We start from the raw sequence: 27255 nt of genomic DNA, 5'->3' as shown, positions 1-27255 counted from the left end.
ACAATACAGTATTCTAAATGAACAATGATAAACAAACTTAATGGTATAATAAGTGTATACCAGATCGAGTTCTTTTAAGTAAGGTAGACTCAAATGTTAGTAATGAGTGTTGCTTAATTTGAATTTGAATTTTTAGGAGAACATTAATTTGGGTAGATTTATCTTTGAGACAAAGTTATTCTTGTGAAATGGAATTTGAGGAACTGAGAGCCATAATATAAATGATTATAAGCTAATGAAATATTTTTCAGATAGCACTTTACACATTGGAGAAATGTTTCTATTCTTTGTGACTAATTACAACCAAACCTACTAAATGCTATCAACAAGCACACAAAAGTATTTTAATCTTTAGAGTATTTAGCCTTTAATTACACATAATTTCTTGGGAATTTCCATATAAGATCTAGATTCCTTTTCTTATGTTTTAAACTCCTATCTTATAAAGAATCCAATGATTATTGTTTATGAAATGTAGATGGAAACATTGATGGGGCAATCTAAAGATATTGAAAAAACAGATGATTTGTACTGCATGTGTATTAGAAGTTGACGAAATTGTGATTTGTGATTTTTTCATTACACTTCTGAACATGCACAAAATGCAGTAGGCTATTCTTACATTTAGCAACACTGTACAGACTTTGGATGCATACACTTTAAACAGTCAGATAAGCATGAGATCATATAAATGCAAAGGACTGCCAGAACTATTACTGACTTTGACTATTCAGACATGACATTATCTGTCCTTAACTAACCTGCCCACTAGGATGTGGGAAGTTTAATGATGCTCTGATCAATTATATAATGCTAGGGGTTATTTTTTCCCATGATTTCCTTTCTTTTTGTCCTTTCATGAGTAAATGGTAACAGGCTTTTGATCTGTGTATTTACATCACAATAACATGGTACGGGAGGAAAGAAATGTCCTTTTACAGTGTTCACTGTCAGAAATTTGTGAATGTGTGCTAATTTTTCTAATTTTCCCTACAGAGAGTAAAAGGGTATTTCATGAATATGTAAACAAGATAAAAAAATTAAATAATTCTAATCTGAAAACTAACAACTTGTTTTTACTTTTCCTTTGTGCCCGTGTGTTACAAGGTGATTTTCTCAAACTTATTCTAGGGTCTTAGCTCAAATATTCTTAGTAAGAGCCAAACAGCTTTCTTCTTACAAACACTGAGAAATCTTTTTAAGAAAGATTACCAATGCCCCTCACCAACGTGAAAGTTAGGCTTTTGTTTCTTTTCTTTTTTTTTTTTAATTTCTTTTATTCATTATGTGCATACAATGTTGGGTCATTTCTCCCCCCTTCCCCCTGCCTCCTCCTTCCCTCCCTCCACCTCATTTCCTCCCTCTCCCCCCTCCACTCCTTCACTACCAGGCAGAAACTATTTTGCCTTTATCTCTAATTTTGTTGAAGAGAGAGTATAAGCAATAATAGGAAGGACTAAGGGTTTTTGCTGGTTGAGATAAGGATAGCTATACAGGAAGTTTGCTCCCATTGCTTTCCTGTACATGTGTGTTACATTCTAAATTAATTCTTCTCAAACTAACCTTTTCTCTTTTGTTTCTTAAGTAAGATACATTATGTATTGAATGATTTATAAATACTAATATAAAGTTTCACTGGTTATTAAAATATTAAGAAATTGGCTATATTTTACTAAATACACCAAATGAGAACATACAGTTTCTTAAAAGTTCTATAACCATTAGGGAATGGCCAAGGTTGTGATAGAGAGGCATTATTACCAATCCCACTTCCTTCAGTCATCAATAGGATTTCTCACATCTTGGTTCCAGTTATAAAATTGAATTACATATTGGATTCCAGATTTAATCCATTTTAATACTGCGAAAATATAAAATAAAAAATTTGACCAAAGTATCAAGATAATGATTTGTGAAATTACAACTCTATTATAAAACCTGATTCACAAGATCATAAGGATTTGATGCCATATTAAATGACATGTTAAAATAATTGAAGCCTAAAACCCCTTTAGTAAAAATAAGTGAATTTGCACAGTTAAAATATAAACATTATTTCTGTTTTGTGCCCTTTGGTGTGATATCAAATCTCATAAACATCATATGCTCCATCTTTTTAGAAATGTGTCATAATTGAAACCATCAGTTTCAGAGTTCAAAATAGTATCTCTTTGTTCATATAACATAAAAATAAGACATTTTTTTCACTCAATTAAATTCTTGAAAAGAGCCTATCATGTACCAGACACAATTTTAATTTCTGAATAAACTCTAGTGATGCTTGGCCCATGCTTTCTTGAAGTTTATTTTCAAAAAGCTGCTAGTTTATCTATAAACCTATTCATTTAATGATGGAGGTGCCACCAAAAATAATCATACCAATGCAACAAAGTGTTCCACTGATTTCAGATTATTGTGAAACCTTCCCATCTGTTTTTTCAAATTATTGTTCCCCATGTGGAATTCAGGGCATAAGTTAATTACTATGGATATTAATATAAATGTATGTGTGAATATAAAGGTTTGTGATTCCTGCTGCTGGTGATGTTAGTGATAATGGTAAAGGCAAAACTGTTCAATGAAAATCAGGAAATCTATACAAATCAATGAAAACTGAAATCACAATGGCCTGGTGAACATAGGGTATTGGGACTTTTATGACATGATGTGAATAGACAGAAAATGAGAGCAAGAGTGTTTTATTAAAGAAAATGTCCAAAAGCTGAGATGCGTATAATAACAAAAAGTAGGAATAAAAAGGTATTTAAGACTTCTTTTTGTATTGAATGACTTATACTAAAATGTGTCTAGATAATAAATATACATAGGTATCAAAAATAGTATACATGTAAGTATATATAAATATAAAGAGGATCAAAGAACCAAGGACCTTGTAAGTGAAATTGAGATTAGATTGTACTGTGGGCAAGCAAAAACTAAATACATGCTCACACATACACACACATATATCCAAAGGAACCAACATCATGAAAATTGTAACAGTGTGCAGCACAGCATGTCTGGAATAAGAAGGCACTGGTAGAATAGAAAATAATGGAAAACCATAAAATCATGGGCATTTAAAAGAAAAAATGAAAGCAAAATGGTCCTGACAAATTGTTCTGATGTCTTTATAGTAACCTGCACTTTTCCCCAGGGACTCATAGTGCAATAATACAAAATTAAAGCCCTACAATCACCCTGCCCCTTATTCATCATTTTTGTTACGAAAAATGAACAATCAGTTGAAAAACTCAAGAATAGCAAACTCCCTGTACTGGCACATTAAACTGATCACAAGTGAAATTAATAAAAATATCCACTGATTCACTTCTAGTAAGTTTTTTTTCCAGTTTCTCTTCATCTTTCTTTTGATACCACTGTAGATCAGAGCTTTGCAATCCTGCTCAGCAATTTCAGCATTAGGTAAATAGGGAATTAGTATTGCCATCACCTGTAAAGTTCAAAGTCCTTAGTATGACCCTCCAACAGCTTAAAATTGCCTCAGTCTGGCTTCTGGGCTCAGCTCCTTTGACTAAACTACAAGTTGCTTTTCATGGCAGAAATCCAGATTTTCCAACTCAAAAAGGCGGGGGGCAACATTTAAAAACTCTGAAGAACAACAGCAGAGGGAAATTCCATAGGGATATCAAGGAGCCTGGGAAATGAAAATCCCACTGAATTTTGGATTTGGCTATAAGATAACTACAGCTTTTATATGAAAAAGGAAAAAAAACAGCAGGAATGTCAACCAATTTCTTATGTACTTTCTGGTCTCTGATTTTGTAAGAAAATAAATTTGTTTAAGACAGCTGTACAGGGTGTTTCATTGTGACATTTCCATATATACATATAAGTATAATTTCCATGTTTATATACTTTCATTTATATATTATATATATTTTCATATATATATTATATATGTTCATATATATAATATATGACATATATTATATATTATATATACATATATAATATATTATATATTTTTCATATATATTATATATTTTTTCATATATATTATATATAATATATATTATATATTTTTTCATATATATATTATATATATAGTATATATATATTGTAGCCTGAATTGGCTTATCACTCTATTTTTCTCTTTTCTACCTTAATCTCCTTCTTTTGGTGATTTCAACAGGTTTAAAAATTCTATATTGATTCTTGTATAGAAAGTACATCAACCATGTTCGCCGTCTTAACTTCCCTCTTTTACCCTCCTTTTCTCATATGTGACCTCCTTTTAATGTAATCTGTTTTTTATGATATTGTTTGTATCTGTATTGTGTCTACATTCCATATAGTAGGAGGATGAACATGGTGGACATATTACATACTCATGCATGTAAATGGAAAAATGAGAACTGCTGAAACTATACCAAGAATGGGGAGAGGGGGAATAAAGGAGAATGATAGAGGGGATGAGTTCAACTATGAAATATTATAAGAACTTTTGTAAATATCACAATGTACCCCCAGTATAACACTAATAAAAATAAATTATAAAATAAAAAAGTTGCCCGAAAGAGTAAAGAACAAAAAAAGAAAATTAAAGGTAAGTTGTCACTATAAGAGACTGTAATATGAAATTATGAAAAAGAATAAGAACTAAGAACTATAGTTGAGGAAGGGATAAATAAAATAAGGATTAATGCAGTTTATATTTGAAAATAACTATAATAACTTATAAACAGCTTACATAACTCTAAAATATACTACAGTATTACATCTATTAATTCACACAAAATTGCAGAAAATTCTAAAAGCATACATTATCATTACTCCCATTTTACAGATGGAACACCGAGGAAGGCAGAATCTACAAGTAGTGTCAATGTTGACCAAATTCAGAGAAACAGGATGTGTGGTCCACAGGCTTCACCATTGATAACTACCATAGTATATTATAGGAGCTATGTCCTAAAAAGGAAGGAAATCTTGGAGTATATGAATACATTTATATATGTAAACATGCAAATACATTTTGAAAATTATATTCAGATATTTAGCTCTGAAGTACTACTTAGATTCAATGTAGAAGTTGGAATAGTTAATCCATGTTCAATTTGTGTCTAATTCCTGAGATAAAGAGTGCACAATCTTCATTCAATTGAGAAAAAAATGTTTTCCCCATGGGATACCAAATACCAAAATTATCACTCTTGAGATTTTTCAGTAGCCCAAAAGATCATATTTTGCTTGAACTAGTTAAAAATTCCCTTCTAAATCTGAGTGAAATTACAAGATGCTGAATATACAGCATTCAAATTAATAAGAAAACCTATATGAATAAATGAGTAAGTAAACATGAAGACTGATAACAAGGTATTTTTTTCCCATTTGAACTTGTGATCATGATGTCTTTTAACAACTAATTTATTTTAGTAATTCCAAAAGAATAGTTTTCTATGTATAACATGCGTATATATAGTTTGTTTCCTTTCATATTTGCATTTATTAGAAGAAAGGCTTAGGGTTGATTACATTTAAATGATTCAGTAAAATAAATGCTCTTGATGTTTTTAAAAAATATAAAATATGTCATTAAAGGGGATGTTCTGACATTGTGACTGCTATGGTTAATATTTATATAGATACATAAAACCAAATAGAATTCTTGCCTCAATAATTCCTTAAATAATTATATGAATGTAAATTATTTCTAACTTTAAAAAATCTGCAATGCAAATTTTACTGAACAATATTTATAAAGGTATTATTAAAGAAAATAAGTAAAGATATCTTCTGGTTCTTACTAATTTATTGCAAAGCCTATTCAATATACAAACGAGTGATACACTAAAAATGGAACATTGCAATGAAAGAGGTTATTCTACAACAGAGTCAGAGATCTAGATAAATATTGAAATTTAGAATTATGCCTACAGAATTTTTATAAAAACTCTTCAGTAAGAGTAAGATTATAGAAAATATATATAATCATTTTGATACACGCATTATATTTTTCCTAAATCTCACAAAAATGTTGTATTGGTTTATAACAAAGAAAGTACAAGCTCCTTTGGTCATAGTTTAATAGCTATGTTAAATATTATTTTTAAAGATAGATTTATATTAAGTCCTCTACAATGCCAAGTCTGTTGTTGCTTCCATTTAAAGGTATTTGATATCTCAATACATCTCATGGGTCAGGCATATGCAAAGCTCTCTCTCTCTCTCTCTCTCTCTCTCTCTCTCTGTATATATATATATATATATATACATATATATATATATTGAGGTACTGGGGTTTAACTTCAGGGCCTTGTGCTTGTTAGGCAAGTGTTTTATCACTTCTATCATGACTCCAGCCTGGATCTTGCATATATATAAATTAGCAGAGTCTTTGGGGTAGCTTATGAGGCCTCTCTGAGGTCTGGGGGTAGGGAATGAAGCAGAAAGCGAAAGCAAAAGAGAAAGATTGGTCTCAGGAACCATTTTTGATATCCCATCCTCCCATGGTTTCGTTTGGGGCATGATTTGGGGAGGAAGGTAAGAGGAACCAGGTGAGCTGAATCGTATGTGACAGACCAAGTGGAGTACAAGTATATAGGGCTTAGACTTTTGTCTATACTTCCCCATTCAGGCCTGTGTTAATTGTTCAACCCAATGTCATTTTGCTCTGAGTTTTGGAAATTCATTGCTTTTAAACTTATTCTCCACAAATAAATTCTCAGAAATAAATTTACTGTATAATAGACAAAAAGTTAAAATTTAAAATGAATACTTCTTATCAATAAATAGATTTTATTATAATTTCAACATTCTTACTATCATCAACACATTTTAATATCCATAGGCAAAAATTAATGCTGTAGAGGAAAAGTACAAATGACCACTAAATCCAAGAAAGACTCAAATATCTGTAAATTAAATCTTTATCCACCTTATTGACAAAATTAAGAGTAATCAAATCAACTTATTATATTAAGAGCATGAGAAAAACCAGTATTTCCCCACTCTGTCTATAAAACTACAAGATTTTTGAAAAACTTACTGTATTTGATGTATTTGAAGAGAGAGCCTAAATGAGATAACTAAGGTTAAATGAGGTCATAGTGGTGGGGGTTTCTCATGACGGGTTTTTAGTAGCACTAAGAAAGGAGAGATATTTCTTTTATTCTTCCTACATGAACCACCAAGGAAAGACCATGTAAGGAAAGAGTAAGAAGGCAGTTGCCTATAAACCAGGAATGAAATCAACCAGAATCTGGATATTGGATGCTTCAGCCCCTAGAATTGTGAGAAAATAAATTTACTTTGTTTATGCTACCCAGTATATGTTACTTTGTTATGTCAGTCTGAGCTTTCTAAGCTACTGTGTGAATACAAAGATTTACTAATTATGCCTATGCTATGATGACCACACAAATCTTTATAAAACCAATGCTTTGTGCATCTGTATTTTTTGTGGCTATGTATAAAAAGTGGACATATAGCATGTAAGTATTCATATATATTCATGCATTAAAATAATATTTTCAATACAGTCTATATTATATAAATGATTAAATTTTAAATTTCAATAATCAATAAAGAAGAATAAAATTAAGTTTGTATATTGCAAGGACTTATTTAGAGATAGCAACCAGGAATGCTTCACTTTATTCTTCTCACAATGGTTTAGAAAAGTCATCATGAATTGCAATGTCCTGAAAGATAAGAAGAAACTTAAATGCACAAAAGGGTAAGTGACTTGCTGGTACTCACACAGTCACTGTCTAACACTCAGGATGACAACTGTCAAGTGTCAGATCACTACTAAGTCCACCAGATCACGATCATTTACACAGTGGACTTCACAAGTTGGAAATCTTTTAAAGTCCCTGTTTGAACAAACTATATTCTCCAACAGTTCTTTTCAAAGAACAATGCTAGAAACCTCACACACCTCAGAGACCTGCTTTTTAGAAGAGCAAATCTGAAATGTCAGGTATAGTAGATGAGAAGGTCTGGCTATAGTATCCTGGGGTTTGCCCTAGTTATTTACAACTTGTCTAGACTGAAACATTGTACTTCATATGTGTCTGCTTTTCATTGCTTTGTTTTAACAAAGGGTATTTCTATAGAAATGATTCTTATTTTTATTACCTAACCTGCTCAAGCTTTTCTACACTTGATCTTAGCCAAAAGGCCGAGAAGCGATTCAAGCTTTTCTAAAATGTAGATGGATTTTATCTGTACAAAATCTGTAATTGTGTTAGATGCAGTATAGTTAGAAAGACAGACAACTATTCCAGATATTTTTCACAGAGAGTATTTACTATAGGAATTTGTTTATATTAGTATTATAATACTGAGTTACATAAAAAGGACATATTGGTGTAACTCAGTGACAATAAGAGTAAAAGGTAGCTATCATTCCTAGGTCAAAGAAAGGGAAAATTGGGATAGTAATCAGAACCAAGAAGCCTGGATGGAACTGGTACTTCAGGAAGCCTGGAGGATGTTCTCTGAAAAGGTACAATGATGTTGGTTCTGGGAATGCCTAAGGAAGATGGAGGCTGGAACCATACCCCACTGTGTAGATAAAGAGAAATTACAAGTGCAGAAGTCCCTGCAAGAGCAAGCAAATAAGAAGAATGATTTTCTGTTTCCCTCTATCTGTCTTTTACTCTCTTCATTGTCTCCTATTGGTAGAGTCTGGCAGGAAGCCATAGGGCAAAGAGACCTATGTTTAGTAGGATTCAGCACTAGCAGGTAAAAACCATGTATAGTGTGTGAATTTCCAATTGAGACACAAAAAGATGATAACTTATTTCTTGTAAAAAACAAACAAACAAACAAACTTTATATTCCAGCCTTTTGTGTGTGTGTCTTGCACACACTCCCATGTTATGTACAGGTTTTCTGTAGTTTGGGTTTGTATTGTAAAGGCTTACCTGAAAGGCTTACATGGGTAACCTGTGTATTTAAATAAGAACTATTCTAATAGTACAACCAAAATAATGAGATTGTTTATTATAATGAAAGAGTTCTGTCATTAGAATATTGCACATTTGTGCTTAAATCCAGTTCTGCCACTTTCAAGCTGAGTAATGTTGATAAAATGAAGACAACATCTATATTTAAGATGTTGAAAGGTTTAAGAATATCCTATTCATATAATCTAAACAGTGCCAATTATATAGTACTTCCTAGCACAGTATTTCTATTGCAGATACTAGCTACATTCATTGACATTTGAATAATTGTCATAAAATCTTACTAGAAAAGACAAAATCAAACTCTATTTATTGAATGATTACTATGCACAACATACTGTTTGGACAATTTATATAACTGATTTCTCTTTATGTATGTTGTCTTTTATTTTTCTAAATGAGAGAAATTAAGTTCAGATAGGTGAAGTAATTAGCTCAATTTTGCACAGTTAGCATTCCAAACCAATGATCTTTTGCTGCTGTTTTCATTGTTTATTGTTGTGTTTTATCTATTTTCTTGTTGTTTTATCCAGAATTCTAGAAATATTAAATATGCCTGTTTAGTTCTCATGGTTTAGCTAAAGTGCTACATAATCTGTAAATTTTCTTTCTCATTCCAGGTCAGCAACACATTTTAATTGGTTTGTTTTTCTTGCAACTGTTTCCAATATTTACCTTCCATGGCAGCTATTCAGTTATGTTCCATTGCCATGCCCACAGAATTTATTGAAAAAAAAAACCCAGCAACTGATGCATTTTTCTTAGTTGCTTTTTGTAGCATTTTAATTTTAAACTAAACTTATATGTTCTTAGATATTTCTTATATGCATAGACATTATGAAAATAAGTCATTTTCTCATTTTTTGTTCATTAAATACATTTTACTTTGTTGAACCAATATAGAAATAAAAGAAAATAAAAAGGTCATGGATCTGAGAAGAGTTGTACAGAAGAACTTTAAGTAAATTGTTCAAAATAGTTTATATTTCCCACTTATAGTGCAGTATATGGCTTTAGAGTTTGTGACTGAACAGGAAAAATATTAATATTTTTACACCTAAAATGTTAGTTACTTAATTTGATTATCACTGTGTAAAAGTATTGATTATCACAGATTGAAGAAGTTAGCTAAAAACAAATAATAATCAGCAAGAAGCCTTCCAATATTGCCCCTTTATCAGAAAATTTAATTAACCCTATAACTGTGTGGGTAGTGAAGATGTCAACAAGATTGTGATCAGTTTGGAGGAAATTTATTATAAAGAAAGCAAACTGTCTCTGAGATTGCTAGTTTGCAGATCAAAATTTTAGCTATTCTGCAGAGAATTAGCCATGAAAATGAAACCTTAATGTCTGAGAAATAGAGGTTTATCATTTTTATTACAATCAGTTTTCACTACACCACATTAGATAGAATATCTGTGTACTCCATGCTTGAAAGAAGTTAGTTACCTTATAAAATTTGAGCTTATTTTTCCTACAGATTGATGGGTCATGCATTTAGTCAATGACCTCCTCAACAGATTACACTCACTGCATTCATCATTCTAACTACTAAAAGTAATAATGTTCTTTTACAAAAACATTAATATTAATTTAAATAGCCACATTTTAATCAACTACATCAAAATTACATATGGTTAGAGCCTCAAGAATAAAGCTGACAGTTTCCTTCTCCTTTGTCTTATCTATAGTAAATCAATGAATGTAAGTTCTGCCAATTAGAGGTCCAATTTGGAATTTACAGTTCCTCTTAAATACTAATTCTCTAATGAAATACACAAAATATATCACATCCTTCGCCACCATTTTCCTCTGGGTCATTATCATCTCTTCCAGATACTGAAATAGTCTCCTAACTGTTCCTCTTTTAAGCTGCATAACTGTCAAAGTGATCTTTGTAAAACAAAATTTTTGTCATGTCAACTCTCTATTTACACACTCAGGATATTTTTATATAATATATCAAAAATGTTAACATGACATAAATGAACATGGGTGTTTTCTTAATTTTAATTCTATTAATTTTTACTTTTAAAATACTATTATCATGATTTTCATCTTAGTAGGAAAATTAAATATCATCTACTGGTGTAAAGTTAAAAATGTCTACTTGGGATAGAATGTTATCACAAAGACATACTTGTTTCTTTATTCATTTGGTCACCCATTGATTTATTCATTAAATAAGTATTTTTTGTCTACCTTTCACCAGGTATATTAATCAGTGCTTCCTGGCACTGCAGGATAAACAGACTCAATGATTTATATCACAAATCTTAGGTTATAGGGAGTATATAGGCAAGTATAAGAGCTAATACCATATAGCACTATAATGGTAAGGTAATGTGCCACTGGGCCACTTAAGTAGAATGACTCTTATTTATGATCTGCAATATGAATAATATGCAGAAACTAGCCACTTAAAGGACATGAAGAGAAAGAACATTGTGTGTGTGTGTGTGTGTGTGTGTGTTTGTGTGTCTGTGTGCATGTATGTGTATTTGTGTGTGGCACAGAACAGAGTAGTATATGGTATTTGATGTATTTAATGTTTTAGTAGTACTTTAATACAAAATTATAAAGTTGGAGATTGATGCACTAGGCTAATGAGATAGGCTGGACCAATTACACAGGAAATAAATCTTACTAAAGAGTTTAAAATTATTGTAAGACCCACTGAGTGCACTTAATATTTGGAATTCAAACAATTCCACCAGGTCTGGATTATCAAAAGCTTACTTTGTTTACATTGGAAAAAATTATATGGGCAGGGCATTTTAAATGAATCAGTTAGAATATGACAGTAGTTTACATGCAATTATTTGCTGTTTGATAGAGAACGTGATCCTAAAACTAAAATATGCCAAATATTTCTGCAAATTAATACTATTGCATACACATAATGCAGTAAGCATTATGATAGATGCCAAACATAATTATAAATACTTTATTCCTAGCTGATGTTCTGAAAGGGAGGTTTTGGAGGAAATATCTATAATATGCATCATGACCCTCTACTCTAAATGTAATATATAAAACCATTTATCTATCTATCTACCTATATACATGTGTATATATATATATATATATATAGGTATATATGTATATGTATATATATATATATATATATATATACACAAATATAATTACATATATGTATATAATGATTGCTTTCTGCTTTCCCCATTCAATACCATGTTGGCTCTTGGATTATTATATTGGGTTCTTATTACATTAATGTAAGTTCCTTCTGTATAAAATTTGCTCAGCATACTTATCAAAAAGGGATGATTTTATATATATATGTACATACATACACATATATATGTATTCATATTTATGCCTATGAGTAGAATGAGAATATATGTATGGATATAGATATGTACATGTATATAGATATGTATGTGTATGTAGAATATATATATATATATATATACTCTAACTTGGAAAGCTAGACTTGAGAGTGATCAAATTTCATTGGTTTCTCTTCAAGCTGAAATTGACAATTAGAAAAGCTCTAAAACTTAATATTATCTTTGCTTAAATCAATGACACAAGGATCTGATAGTTTGATAAAACTATCAAAATTGACAAACTGTTAGAGTAAGAAGAAGAAAAGATCACGCAAATAAATTCAGAAATGGGAGACATTACAACTGATACCACAAGAAATCATTACAAATATACACATTATATATACACACAAACAAATTCGATAAGCAAGAAAACTGTCAAATTTCTGAACACATACACCTTACCAGGATTGAATTATAAAGAAATAAAAATTTGAATGGACCAATAACAAGTAATAAACAAAATCAGTAATAAAAATGTCTTCATCAAAGAAAAGCCCAGGACCAGTTGGCTTTACCGAGATTCTACTAAACATTTGAAGAAATAATAACTCCAATTCTTTTTAACTTATTCAAAAATTGAACAGGAAGGACTTTTTGCAAATATATTCTATGAGGCCAACATTACCCTAAAGCAAAACCAAACACACAATAACCACAATAAAAAGAAAATTATAGGCTAATATTCTTAATGAAGGTGCATGTGAAAATCCTGTATAAAATGCTACCACACTGAATCTAACAGTGAACTGAAGAATTTATTCAACATGATCAACTAGGTTTCATCCCAGGAATTCAAGGATGGTTATACATATGCAAATCCATGAATATTATGCAGCACATCAACAACAACAAAAAAGACAAAATCACATTGCAATAGATTTAGAAAGAACAATTGATAAAATTGAGAATCTATTCATAGTAAAAATATTGAACAAATTAGATGAAAAGGAATCCACATCAACATAGTAAACACCATATACAATAAACCATAAGTCAACATGGTATTGAATGAGGAAAAGCTGAAAGCTTTTATTCTAAAATCTAGAATAAGACAAGGATGTTGACTTCTACCACTTTTATTCAATATAGCATTAGAATTCCTAAGCAGAATAATCACATAACAGAAAGAAAGATCTCTACAACAAAAACCATAAGGCTTTGATAAAATAAATTGAAGAGTACACAAAAAAATTGAAAGGCATCTTGTATTCAGGTTTGAAAGAATCAATATCATTAAAATGTTTATACTACCCAAAGGAATTTGTGGATTCAATTCAATACCTATCTTTTAGATAGTCTTAGATCAATACTATGCATTCCTTGAAACACAGATGGCCTATAATGTAAGTTTTTAGATAACCTTATTAACTTATGAAGCATGCATCAACTGGACATGAGGTAAACTTGAAAATAATTGAAAATTTCTGGTATTCTTTGAATAAATTTATCCTATATGACAAAGTAGAAACTAACAAATAAACACCCAGAAGAAAGAACTGAAGAAATTATAATGAAATGACAAAGATTATCAAAAGATCACAGGGAAAAAGACATGGGAGATACATGAGAAAAAAAAGCATTTTTCTAAAAAGAATTTAAAATAAGAGAGCAGGAAGAGCCAGGAGAAGAGAAGATTTGAATAGAAGTCATTTTCTTATTTCCAACACAGGTTTAAAAAAAGTGGACCTTCACATCAAACAATCATAACATGTTTCAGAAGACAGAAATGAAAATAATCTAAACATCAATGTCTTTAAAAACCACAAAGGCAAGAAAAAACTTCTGAGACACCAGAAAAGAAAGAAATTTGCAAATAAACTACAATTTACAAAATGCTCTACAGGAAAACCAAAAGTATGTCAGGAGGAATGAAAAAAAAATTCTCAACCTATATTAAAGGAACACTTCATACTAATAAAAGGGGAAATACACCGAAAGGAAATAACAGCTATCAACTTATATGCACACAATGTCAATGCACCCAATTTCATCAAACATACTCTAAAGGACATAAAAACATACATAGACTCCAACACAGGGATAGTGGGGGATTTTAATACCCACTACCCTAATGCCCCCTAACACCAATAGATAGGTAATCTAAACAAAATCAATAAATTCTAGAACTAAATCACACCATAGATCTGATAGACCTGGCTTATGTCTACAGAATATTTCATTCAACTTCTGCACCATATACATTCTTCTTAGCAGCTCATGGAACCTTCTCCAAAATTGATCATATCTTAGGGCACAAATCTAGCCTCAGCAAATATAAGAAAATAGAAATAATACCATGTATTCTATCTGATCACAATTCATTAAAACTAGAAATCAACAACAAAAACAACAGTAAAAAACATAAAAACAATTGGAAGCTGAACAACACATTGCTCAATGATTAATGGGTCATTGATGAAATAAAAGAAGAAATTAAAAGGAAAACATGACCTACAGGAACCTATGGGACACAGCAAAGGCAGTCCTAAGAAGAAAATTTATAGCCATGAGTGCATATATTAAAAGGACAGAAATATCTCAAATCAATGACCTAATGCTACATCTCAAACTCCTAGAAAAATAAGAAAAGCAAAACTCAAAACAAACAGAAGGAGAAAAATAATAAAAATAAGGGCTGAAATCAATAAAATAGAAACAAACAAAATATACATAAAGAATCAATGAAAAAAATATCTGGTTCTTTGAAAAAATAAATAAGATTGACAGACCCCTGGCAAACCTGACTAAAATGAGGAGAGAAAAAACCCAAATCAGTAAAATCAGAAATGCAAAAGGGGAGGTAACAACAAATACCACAGAAATCCAGGAAATCATAACAGACTACTTTGAGAACCTATATTCTAATAAATTTGAAAATCTTGAAGAAATGGACAGATTTCTAGATACTTACAACCATTCAAAACTGAACTAAGAGGCTATTAATCACCTGAATAGATCTATAACACGAAATGAAATTGAAGCAGTGATAAAGAGTGTACCAAAAAAGAAAAGTCCAGGACCTGATGGATTCTCTGCTGAATTCTATTAGACCTCTAAAGAAGAACTAATACCAACCCTCCTTAAACTGTTCCACAAAAAAGAAAGGGAAGGAAAACAGCCTAACTTATTTTATGAAGCCAGTATTATGCTCATCCCGAGACCAGACAAAGACACCTCCAAAAAGGAGAATAGGCCAATTTCCTTAATGAACATCAATGCAAAAATCTTCAATAAAATAATAGCAAACTGAATCCAACAACACATCAGAAAGATCATCCACCATGACCAGGCCAACTTCATCCCAGGGATTCAGTGGTAGTTCAACATATACAAATCTATAAATATAATTGAGCATCTCAATTGATGCAGAAAAAGCCTTTGACAAAATCCAACACCATTTCATGATAAAAACTCTAAGAAAACTAGAACAAGAAGGAATGTACCTCAACATTGTAAGGCTATATATGACAAACCTATAACCAACATCATACTTAATGGTGAAAAACTGAAACCATTTCCTCCAAAATCAGGAATGAGACAAGGGTGCCCACTATCCCCACTTCTATTCAACATAGTACAGGAATTCCTAGCCAGAGCAATTAATCAAGAAGAAGAAATAAAAGGAATTAGAAAAAGGTAAAGAAACTGTCAAAGTATCCCTATTTGCAGACGATATGATCCTATACTTTAAAGACCAAAAAAACTCTACCCCAAAACTCCAAGACACCATAAACAGCTATAACAAAGGAGCAGGATAAAAAATCAACTTACAAAAATCATTAGTTTTTCTATACACCAACAATGAACAAACTGAGAAGGAATATATTGAAACAATTCCATTTACAATAGCCTCAAAAAAAAAATAATACCTAGGAGTAAACTTAACAAAGGGTGTGAAGGACCTCTACAAGGAAAACTAAAAACCCCTGAAGAAAGAGATTGAGGAAGACTACAAAAGATGGAAAGATCTCCCATGCTCGCGGATTGGTAGAATCAACACAGTAAAAATGGCTATGCTACCAAAAGCAATCTACATGTGTAATGCAATTCCCATCAAATCCTAATGACTTTCATCACAGAGATTGAAAAATGTACTCTAAAGTTCATCTGGAAACACAAGAGACCACGACTAGCCAAGGCAATACTCAGCAAAAAGAGCAATGCTGGAGGTATCATAATACCCGACTTCAAACTATATTACAAAGGCAATAGCAATAAAAACAGCATGGTACTGGCACAAAAACAGACATGAAGACCAGTGTTACAGAATAGAGGACCGATATGAATCCACACAACTATATCCACTTTATTGTTGACAAAGGCACTAAAAAATATACGATGGAGAAAAGACAGCCTCTTCAACAAATGTTGCTGGGAAAAGTTGTTAGCCATCTGCAAGAAACTCAAACTAGATCCATGTTTGTCACCCTGTACTAGTGTCAACTCAGAATGGATCAAAGACCTTAATATCAGACCCGAAACTCTAAAGTTAATACAGGAAGGAGCAAGAAACACTCTGGAAATAATAGGTATAGGCAAGGACTTCCACAATAGAACCCCAGCAGCCCAGCAACTAAGAGAAAGAATGGACAAATGGGGCTTCATAAAACTAAAAAGCTTCTGCACAACAAAAGAAATGGTCTCTAAACTGAAGAGACCACCCACAGAGTGGGAGAAAATATTTGCCAGCTGTACATCAGACAAGGGACTGATAATGAGAATATTCAGGGAACTTAAGAAACAAAACTCTCCTAAAATCAATGAACCAATAAAGAAATGGGCAACTGAACTAAACAGAGCTTTCTCACAAGAAGAAATTCAAATGGCCAAAAACACATGAAAAAATGCTCACCATTTCTAGCCATAAAGGAAATGCAAATCAAAACCACACTAAGATTCCACCTCACCCCTGCTAGAATAGACATCATCAAAAACACCAACCATAACAGGTGTTGGCGAGGATGTGGGGAAAAAGTAACCCTCGTACACAGCTAGTGGGAATGCTAGTTAGTGCAAACACTCTGGAAAAAAATTTGAGCCTTCTTAAAAATCTAAACATAGACCTGCTATATGATCCAGCAATCCCACTCCTGGGGATATACTCAAAGGAATGCGACTCAGGTTACTCCAAAGGCACCTGCACACCCATGTTTATTACAGCACTATTCATAATAGCCAAGTTATGGAAACAGCCAAGATGCCCCACTACTGATGAATGGATTAAGAAAATGTGATACTTATACACAGTGGAATTTTACGCAGCCACAAAGAAGAATGAAATCTTTTTATTCACAAGTAAATGGATGGAGCTGGAAAACATCATTCTGAGCGAGGTTAGTCAGGCTCAGAAGACCAAAAATCATATGTTCTCCCCTCATATGCGGTCTTTAGATTTAGGGCAAATACAGCAATGTTGTTGGCCTTGGGTCATATGACAAGAGGACAGCAGGTATGGGAGGTATGGGGATAGGTAGAAAACCCAAAATATGAAAGCAATTAATTTTCCCACTCCAGAGGAACTAATACAGAAACCTTAAAGTGACAGAGGCCAACATGAGAAGGGGATCAGGAACCAGTGTAAAGATCAATTAGAGATGAATCAACTTGAAGGGGGTGGGTGCAGGGGGGAGAAATGACCCAAGTCTTGTATGCACATATGAGTAAAAAAAAAAAAAAGAGATGAATCAACTTGAGTTGTAACACATTTGTACATGGAAGCAAGGCTAGGAATCTCTCTGTATAGCTACCCTTAAGTCAACTAGCAAAACACTTAATCTTTCTTATTATGCTTATGTCTTCTCTTCAAGAAAATTAGAGATAAGGGCAGAACAGGTTTTGCCTGGAAGTGAAGAGGCATGGTGGGGGAGAGTAGGGACCAGGGGCTAGGGGGAGAAATGACCCAAAGAATATATGCACATGTGAATAAATGAATAAAAAAATAAAAATTAAGGTAGCAGAAACATTGTAAGTTTCTTGGGATAACTCAAGTAGACCTAACACTGTGCCAAGCAGTGCTAGATGTTTATGAATGATTGTGTGCATTACCAATTAAGGGAAAGGATTAACGTGACTACAAATGGGAAGACTCTGTAAAAGTGTATAGGAATCAGGCACCTACGTCTCAGGTGATTGTTGAATGTTTTCCCTCTAGCATATCATGTTTCCTATTTACTTTCAGCAAAGCCATGCAATTTCACTAGTTGAAGCCTATGTTTATTCTCTTTTATAGATGACAATGAGGTTTGACTGGGTAGAAAAGTCTAGTGAAATACTTTAGAATTATTAAGAGAAAGAACTACAGAAAAATAAATTCCATTAAAAAGTTTCATGGGCATTCTGCTTTCATTCAAATACAGTTATCATGTCTGTATATTTTACTGGTTAAGTTATATTTGATCAATTGAATGATTGTTACTTAGTGAGGCAGAAGTTAAAATTTATAACCAACTTCTGCATAATTCTTTTAAAAAATGTTTAGTGCATATTTTGTCCACATTCCCAGATATTTAACTTTATAAAAAATATCAAATAGATTAACATTTCTATTTTTAAAGCAAAGAAATAGTTCATATATTGTGATATTCTTAATGAAGTCATACACATAGTTCATATATTGTGATATTCTTAATGAAGTCATACACACAAGCGCACACACACATACACACACACAGAGGCAAAAGTCAGAGGGAAGATTAGCTGTTCTAAGTAAGTTTATAGTATACATTGATTTTTGTTCAAAGTTATTGGAATTCATAAATTGATAATCAGAAACTATATTTACACCTTACTTAAAGGTAGTGTCATTTTCCTTAAATATATGCAAAAAATTAAAATGCGTAATGTCTGTCTTTAAATTTAAGCAGAAGTTATAAAGAAATTAGAGTGCTCAGAAAGTTCACAGCTAAAAGTAATTTTTGCACTGCATTAATTCTGTGTTCCATTTAGCATCTATACATTTCAGGGACAATGACCTAAATGTTTTTAAGGAGGAGAAGAAAAATAATCCTTCATGAAGTAGAAGAAGGATGAAGAGGAGGAGGAGGTGGAGGAGGGGGGACATAGAAAGATATGTTGACCTGGTCAGCATTATTTTTCTTTCATGTATTTTCCAATTTCACTAAATTAAAATTTCTAGGAATGTCTTTTTCCAATTCTTACTAATATACAATGGTTTTAGTAAGTCAGAAAAATTTAAAGGAGAAAGTGTGTTGCAATAAATGAGCATGATTATCTGAATTATAATGAAAAAAGAAATGTTTTTCTTTGAAATCCTTTTGGTTTACATGCAGTTATCATAAGTTAAATGAACATAGTTCTGTAATACTGTGCTCCATAAATAATCATTTTTGATACACATAATGTAATTTTACTATATCAGCACACATTAAAAATTCTAATATTCAAGAAAGATAATATATTCTTAACTTTTAAAGATATTAAATGCAAAATTGTTATGTGAAAATCTACACGTCACTAAATATTCTACTAAGCAAGGAGACTTTTTAACATTTTTTAATCTGTCATATGACTTTCTCTCCAAAATATGCAAAATTGAATTAATTTTAAGATTCTTAATTCTCAGGTAAATGGATGTAATTGGAGAATATCATCTTAAATGAAGTTAGCCAGGCTCAGAATGCTGTGCAAGGGAGGGAGGGATAGGACAAGGGAAGGAAACCAAAAATTTGAATGTGGCTGATGTGCTCACTATACAGGAATGAATATAGAAGTTTTAAACTGGCCGGGGATACCATGGGAAGTGGACTAGGGAGGAGTGAAGAGGACTGGAAGCAGCAAATCAATTGGAGTTGTAATACACATATGCATAGGAACAACACAAGGAAACTCTCTGTGTGGCTATCTTTATATCAAACTAGCAAAATGTCATGCTTCTCTTTTTATCTTTTGTTTTTTCTTCTATAAAATTGGAGAACAGGAGGATGGAACGGGTTGGGAAGGGGGCAGGCACTCATGGGAGGGGGAGAGGTGTTGGGGAAAGGGATAGGAGGATGAGTATGGTACAAACAAAGTATACACATGTATGTAAGTGCAAAAACAATACCTGTTGAAACTATTCAAGGAATCAGGGGAGGGGGGATGAGGGAGAGAAGTGGAGGGCAGGAACTCAAGTATGATATATTTGATGTATTGTAAGAAGTTTTGTAATTGCTACAATGTACCCCCACACCGTACAAGAATAAAAAAAAGAAAAGATAATTCTTAATTATCCACCGTACAAGAATAAAAAAAAGAAAAGATAATTCTTAATTATCCACCAAGTCTTTTTTTATTTATTATTTTTCTTACATTTTATCATTTTTACATTTACTTACATGTGTACAAATTGTTTGGACCACCTCCTCCCTTCTCCCGCCCTCCCCCTGACTTTTCAGCAGACCCTGTTCCCCCAGCTTGTTCTCTGATTTTGTTGATGACAAAACATAAGAGATAATAAGAAAGACATAGCACTTTTCTAGTTTGAGGCAAAGATATACACTTCCATGCACTTGTGTATTGCAACCCACATTCTTCACCAACTCTTTATATGGATTAAACTCCCCTGGGAAAACATTGCTTTCATTCAAAATGAGCAAGAATAGGAGACCAAGTACTTAGCTAATTTACTAAATTAGTGATATCTAAATTCAGATTGCTGTGATAATGTAAGAGGAGCTCAAACTGCTTTCACTGAAAAGCACTGACTCCTTACTTGGGCCCATGAATGAACTAAAAAGAGGAGAAAGCTTGGTATCTCCATCTCCATTTTGTACCTGTCGGCTTTTGCTATGAGTCATTCTCTTCTGCAGCCACCTTGGAATCAAGGAAGGACAGGAATGATCAATAATATCTTTATGAAAACGGACTGAAATGAAGCTACCTCTAAAGAAAAGTGGAGCCTTGCCGGACAGACCATCCCTCCAAATGAGGCAATTACTTATGACCATGATGATGCATCCTGGAGAAGGAGGAATTATCTCATGGGAACCAGAGTCATCCCCTCAAGTGATGACAGTCATAATAACTTTTCTAAAAACCCTCTGCAGAACGCTCAGACTGAGATAATGGTGAACCAGAACCCATCTATGACTGGGACTGTTTAGCTATACATACCTTTTGTTTCCTGCCCTAATTTTTTATCTATTTAAAGCAAAAGGTCATGTCTGTACCCTGAAGATGGCTTAGATGGCTGAGTGTTTAGTTTGCTTTTTCCTATGGCATGTCCCAGGCCTTATAATAAACCTCCTTTCTATGCCTTTCACCATGCCTCTTTATTTGGCATAGGGACAAGTGGCTGGACCTGGTATGTAGAATCCCAGGAGTTTGGGCCTTGGGTCCTAAACTCCAGTTTCATAAACAGTATACCTACATAATAAAAATAGTATGGCTCTACTTGGTCCCTCTCAAAGATTAAAATACTCTAATTGTAAATTCTAAGAAAATTGTGAACTAATAGAGGGTAAAGGGGTTGGGCAGAGAGAGAGAGAGAGTCAGAGATGCAACAAAGGATTTTGATTGGTTACTAAGCAACCAAATCATTGCTTTCACTATCAAGCTAATTTGGGTCACATAATTGTAACAACATTACAGTTACCTGGGCACCATGGCTCAAGCCTGTAATCCTAGGTACTTGGGAGGCTAAGATTAGGAGGATCACAAGTTCAAAGTCAGCCTAGGCAAATAGTTTCTGAGATTCCCTTCTCTAAAATAACCACAACAAAATGTACTGGAGTGCCTAAGTTTAAACCTCAGCTCCACAAAATTTAAAATTTTTATGATAGCAATTGTGGGTGATTATTTAAATAAAAGTCATTTGGTTGCTAATTATTAGCTACATTTGCTGGTCATTTCTTAGTTGTGAAATATTTCAAGAATATTTTAATTTCGTATATTTGATTGTAGAAATAGCAGCAATGTAAGTGCTGGAAAGAAAAAAAAACTGTATTATTGTACTGATGAAAAAGAGATAAAAATTAACAATGACCAAAAAAGAAAAATATCATACTTTGATATGTTTTGAAGTAAGTGAAAACCAGACAGAAAATCTTGAATGAAACCAATAGGTTTATGGAAAGATGCATATTATAAATTTTGAGGTATTTTATTGTTTTGAGGCAAGGTCTCTATATATAGCTGAAACTGCTTTGGCCTACAATTCAAGATCCTCCTGCTTCTGCTTACTGAGTGATAGGATTACTGGTATGCACCAACCTTACCTCCCCAGTCTCCAGTCTTATTACAACTGACTTGACAAAATAGTAGAGTAAAATTTGGCTTTTAAAACTTTAAAGCACAGGCTGCAAGTACTATATAACATATATTAGATCTCCTTTCTTTCTCACCTCTGAACCATAGAGTGCATCTCTCTAGCTCTCTCTCAGACAATCCATTATGATAGAATCAATTTATTTTCTTCTTGCTACTAGAATTACACCTAAATTTCAGTTCACAAATTAACTTAAACAAGCAAAGAGTTACACACTAGGCTTGCCCTATCATATTCTTTGCTAGCTTTTCTCTGCTGTTGAAAATATCAGAAATGCTGTAATCCTTGAGTGCCCAGTAGAAGTAATTTCTCATAAGAAACAGGGTCTGCTCATAATTCAGTAATTAAGGTAGATCTAACACTATGCAGAAGTCATATCAAAACATTTTTTTAAAAGATGCATCCAAGAAAAACACTGATGGACAACATTCTGGACCTCATTTCCATTTCTGAATTGAAACACAAATGACCTGAACATACATAATAGGTTTTCTAACACTCTGAAGAGTTACTGAGATTATTTGAAACATTATGCCTGTAATAAGAACTGAAAACTTAGTCCCAAACTCATTTCTTGCATATATTCTATTGAATATGCCATCACACTTTAATTAATTTAATTTGGGATGACTTCTCCCCCTCCTTTTCAAATAGGTTCAGATTTTATAGCCACAAGGATATCTTTTCTTTCACTTCACTGTATTCTGAAGGCTTCCAAATGGAAAGTTGTGGGGAGGGAGAAATTTGTTAAAAGGAGAACCATGAATCAATAGGGAAAACTACTATGCAAACGTACTTGAAAATGAGAGCAAACGCACTGAATGCCCTAACAGTGCTTTGCAAGTCTGTCCCAGGAAGAATAGAGACCTTTTAGAAGCCAGCAAAGGGAAATTCTCTGCCAGAGGCAGATATATCTTTACTGCCCAAGTCTTCCTTAGCAATTTTGCCACATCAATTTCTAGGGGTTTATTTCTGAACCGCCCTTGACTCTGTTTCAATTTTCTTTTCCTTTATGGAAGGGGAAGGACATAGCAACATAAAATTCCATATATTCCCAAGTATGATGTGCAAACTTATCTATTTCCTCCAGTTTACTGAAGACCAATAAAAATGAAAAGCCACACAGTTTACTTAGAATCATTCATTAAATGTTAATGCTGATTAATGTGTCACAACAAGATTATCATATTCTTAACTAATCTCATATGTTTGTTAATTTATGATAGGGCACCTTGAAGGAAGGCAATTAATTAATGGATTTTGGAAATGTTTGATTAAAATTCTAATCAACATAAAAGGTGTATAAAACATAATTATTTTAGTTAAATGTTCTCTCAAAGGATATCAGCTATGAGAGGAAAAAACAAACAAAATAAACACACACACACACACACACACACACTGCTATTAGTTGATTTGTAACACGTCACCTAACTACACTCCAAAAGTTGATTAGCAATACATGAAACTTTTCTATTTCAAGCAATGTAGCAAGTTGTTATACATCAAATTATTACTTTATTCCTTTCAATTTGATTAAAGTGCTCAGGACCTACAATTTCATAACCCCAAAAGCTCATCTGCTATCTCATTGCAATAATGAATACCAGTACAGTATAAATACTGTTGTTTCATTAAAGTATAATATAAATTACTATAACCAATAAAAGGAGACAGAGAATGAACTACTAACCTGAGAACTAACCTCTGGGGTACACTAGTATTATTTTTAAAAGTAAGATAAATAGATATTTTAATAAGCTACATGTGTTTTTATTTGTGAACAAAACTAAACACAGCTCCTTCATTTATCCAGTAAGAATGGATGTGGGAAGTGGCATGCTGACTTTTATGTGAAGTTGCGTGTAATTTGGATGTGGTCCAGTAGAAGTGTGTCTGGGTTGTATACTGAATACATTTTCTTAGAAGGTCTGTGTTATCTACCTAAACTCAGTACCCTCTCCATTAAATGGGGAAACACTATGCTTACATTGTAGGATCATTATAAAGTCTGAATTTAATTGATAAAAACACTATAGTAAGAATTTTATCAGTTATCTATTAAATAATCTGCATATTCTGCTTCTTTTGCAATGGAAACATATTTCTCTTTAATTCGATCACAAGTTCTGTTTTTTTTAAGCAGGACTTGCTAAGAATCATTTTAAACTGTACATCTAAGATGATGAGTCAAGAACTCAAAATTTGGTCATTTTTTTTATAGGTAGTATTTTTCATGTTCTTTAAGTCTTCATATTTAACTACTTCACAAAAATGAAAATGTGAGAAATCAATAACTGGCTACCAATGTTAACAACTATTATGTGATAAGATATACATTAAGCACTGGAAATAAACACAAAAATTATAAAAAATTTCCACATGGTCACTTCACTCTCAATTTAATTACAAATATTTCCATAATGCCAAACCATGCCTCTAAATTTTAACATTTTGAGATTTTCCTTACGTAATAACAAAGCAACAATTGGCAATAAGAGATGACTTATAAATATATACCCAGCTACCAAGACTGTATAAACTTAAGCCTTAAGGCAAGGATTGCCTGTGATGAAGATTTTAAGTGGAAAGCAGATTCAGTCACTATTTGTGATTTAAAGTCATATTTGTGTTTAGCTACATAGTTTTGGTGTTTTTTTAATGTAGTTTATGCACAGGTATTAAAAGTATGTCACTGTAAGTCATAAAAATGCAGAAAATTTATGTTACTATAAATCTAAATGTATAATATGTAAAGTTTTTAGGAGTTCCAACGTGCTTTCACTAACATTTTTGATAAGCAGGTTTACTGAATGTATAAGAGGTCTTTAGCTACTTTAAAAGCATTCATTTTACTATACACTTCATATAAAAATTCCATTAAAAGATAATCACAAAAGAACAGATTAGTAAAGGACAGAAAAGAAAGGCTACAAGCCAAATTATGTAGTAGTAAAGATGTAAGTTATGACTTTCATAAAAAATATGTCAACCTTGTGACTTCAGATATAAAATGATACACTTTTTGAGCACAGCAGAACTCATTGCCAGCTACATTTAAAAACATGATTTTGCCTGACTGTGGCTCATATTTGTAATCTTAGTTACTTGGGAGGTTGAGATCAGGAGGGTTATTGTTCCAGGCCAGCCAGAGTAAAAATTTTGAGATACCCTATCTCAACAGAATAAAAGCTGGTGTGGTAGCACATGCCTGTCATCCCAGTGATGGCAGAAAAGATAAAGTAGGAGATGGATCATGTTCCAGACTGGCCTGGGTAAAAATAGCAGGACCCACCTCCAAAATCACCAGAGCAAAAAGGGTTGGAGGTAATGCTGAAGTGGCACAGCACCTGCCTAGTAAGAACAAAGCCTTGAGTTCAAACCTCAGTATCCCCAAAATAAATGAATAAATAAATAAATAAATGATGAATCCATCTAGCCAGGTTCTTAAGCTTCAAAATATGGACATGAAAATATTGTGAAATATGAAAAGAAAGAAAATGAAAACTAAAGGTAATGAATAAATGCAATCACAAAAGAAACTCAGGTCTACAGAGATGCAATGATGGAAGATAGCAGATATTGAATTACTGTTACCTAATCAAACAGTGCATGTCATCCACTGGAGGAATGAAACACATACACATACTAAACAACAGAGAGATGGGTAGATAGATTGAAAGATTAAAAAAACACATGCATATATGCACGCATAAACAAAACTATTGGAGAAGCCAGGTCATTTTCACATAAAGAATTTGTCACCTGTATTGGTTTCTGAATTTTTTTTTTGAGAACAAGTATAGTTAGTATTTAATGCAACACAACTCCAGCAAAACTCCCTCAGTTCAAATTCTGACTTCTCTACATGATAGTTATATATAAATGACTTAGCTTCCTTTATGTTTTTCTTTTTTGAGATAAGGCCTCACATTGTAACCCAGGCTAGCCTCAAACTCACAGTCCTGTCTCAGCTTCTGGAGTACTGGTATTACAGCTACCATGCCAGGCATTATTTTGAATCTTTATATGTGATTTCCCCCTACGTAAATGATAAATTATAGAAATGATGATGGAGTGATTTTCACTTTATGCACAGACCAGTGCTAGACATTTTTCAAGTGCACCATAATGTTGGCTATTTATGAATGACCAATAGCTGTAAAGAAACCGCTCCAAAATTTGACAACTTAAAGCAACAGTGATTTACTGTTTCTCACAATCTTAAACACTGGTTAGGTAATTCTTCTGCTGGTCTTGACTGGATTTATTTAGAGGGCTGCACTAGTCTACTAGAACATCTGGGCGGTACATATTCTTGCCCAGATGCTTTACTCACACGTCTGGAGATTCTGCTGGGAAGGCTGGAGCTACCCTTTCTAGGTGTGCTCTTGTTCTTAGGGAATGGACATTTGCCTCTTCAAGGCCTAGTGTCCTCAAGGCCAAAAGAATGGAAGAAGAAGTTACAGAGCTTTAGAGGCTTTGATAAGGAGTTTACACTTCATTTCTACAATATTTCATTAGTGAAAAAAATTTCACAAGTCTGCCCAGATTTAAGGGTTGAAGAAATAGACTTCAAAAATTTGTGGTTGGGGGATTCCAAGATGGCTGCTAGAGGGAGGAAGCAGAAAGCCACCCTCCTATAGTGAAATCTTGGAGAGACACTGGAGACACACTTTGCAGGCAAAATCAC

General features: G+C 32.7%; 1 protein-coding gene and 1 pseudogene across 14 annotated transcripts in view; both read right to left on the bottom strand.

The window, feature by feature from the left end:
• The window catches only part of Epha5 (EPH receptor A5), a 356875-nt gene that overhangs the window by 115133 nt on the left and 214487 nt on the right, over positions 1-27255 (bottom strand). The gene's annotated exons all lie outside the window — the stretch shown is intronic.
• Positions 8068-8161, bottom strand: LOC141411094 (U2 spliceosomal RNA; annotated as a pseudogene).

The sequence above is a fragment of the Castor canadensis genome, chromosome 9 (assembly GCF_047511655.1).
Source record: "Castor canadensis chromosome 9, mCasCan1.hap1v2, whole genome shotgun sequence".
NCBI lineage: Eukaryota > Metazoa > Chordata > Mammalia > Rodentia > Castoridae > Castor > Castor canadensis.
This window is presented reverse-complemented; position numbering and strand designations above follow the sequence as displayed.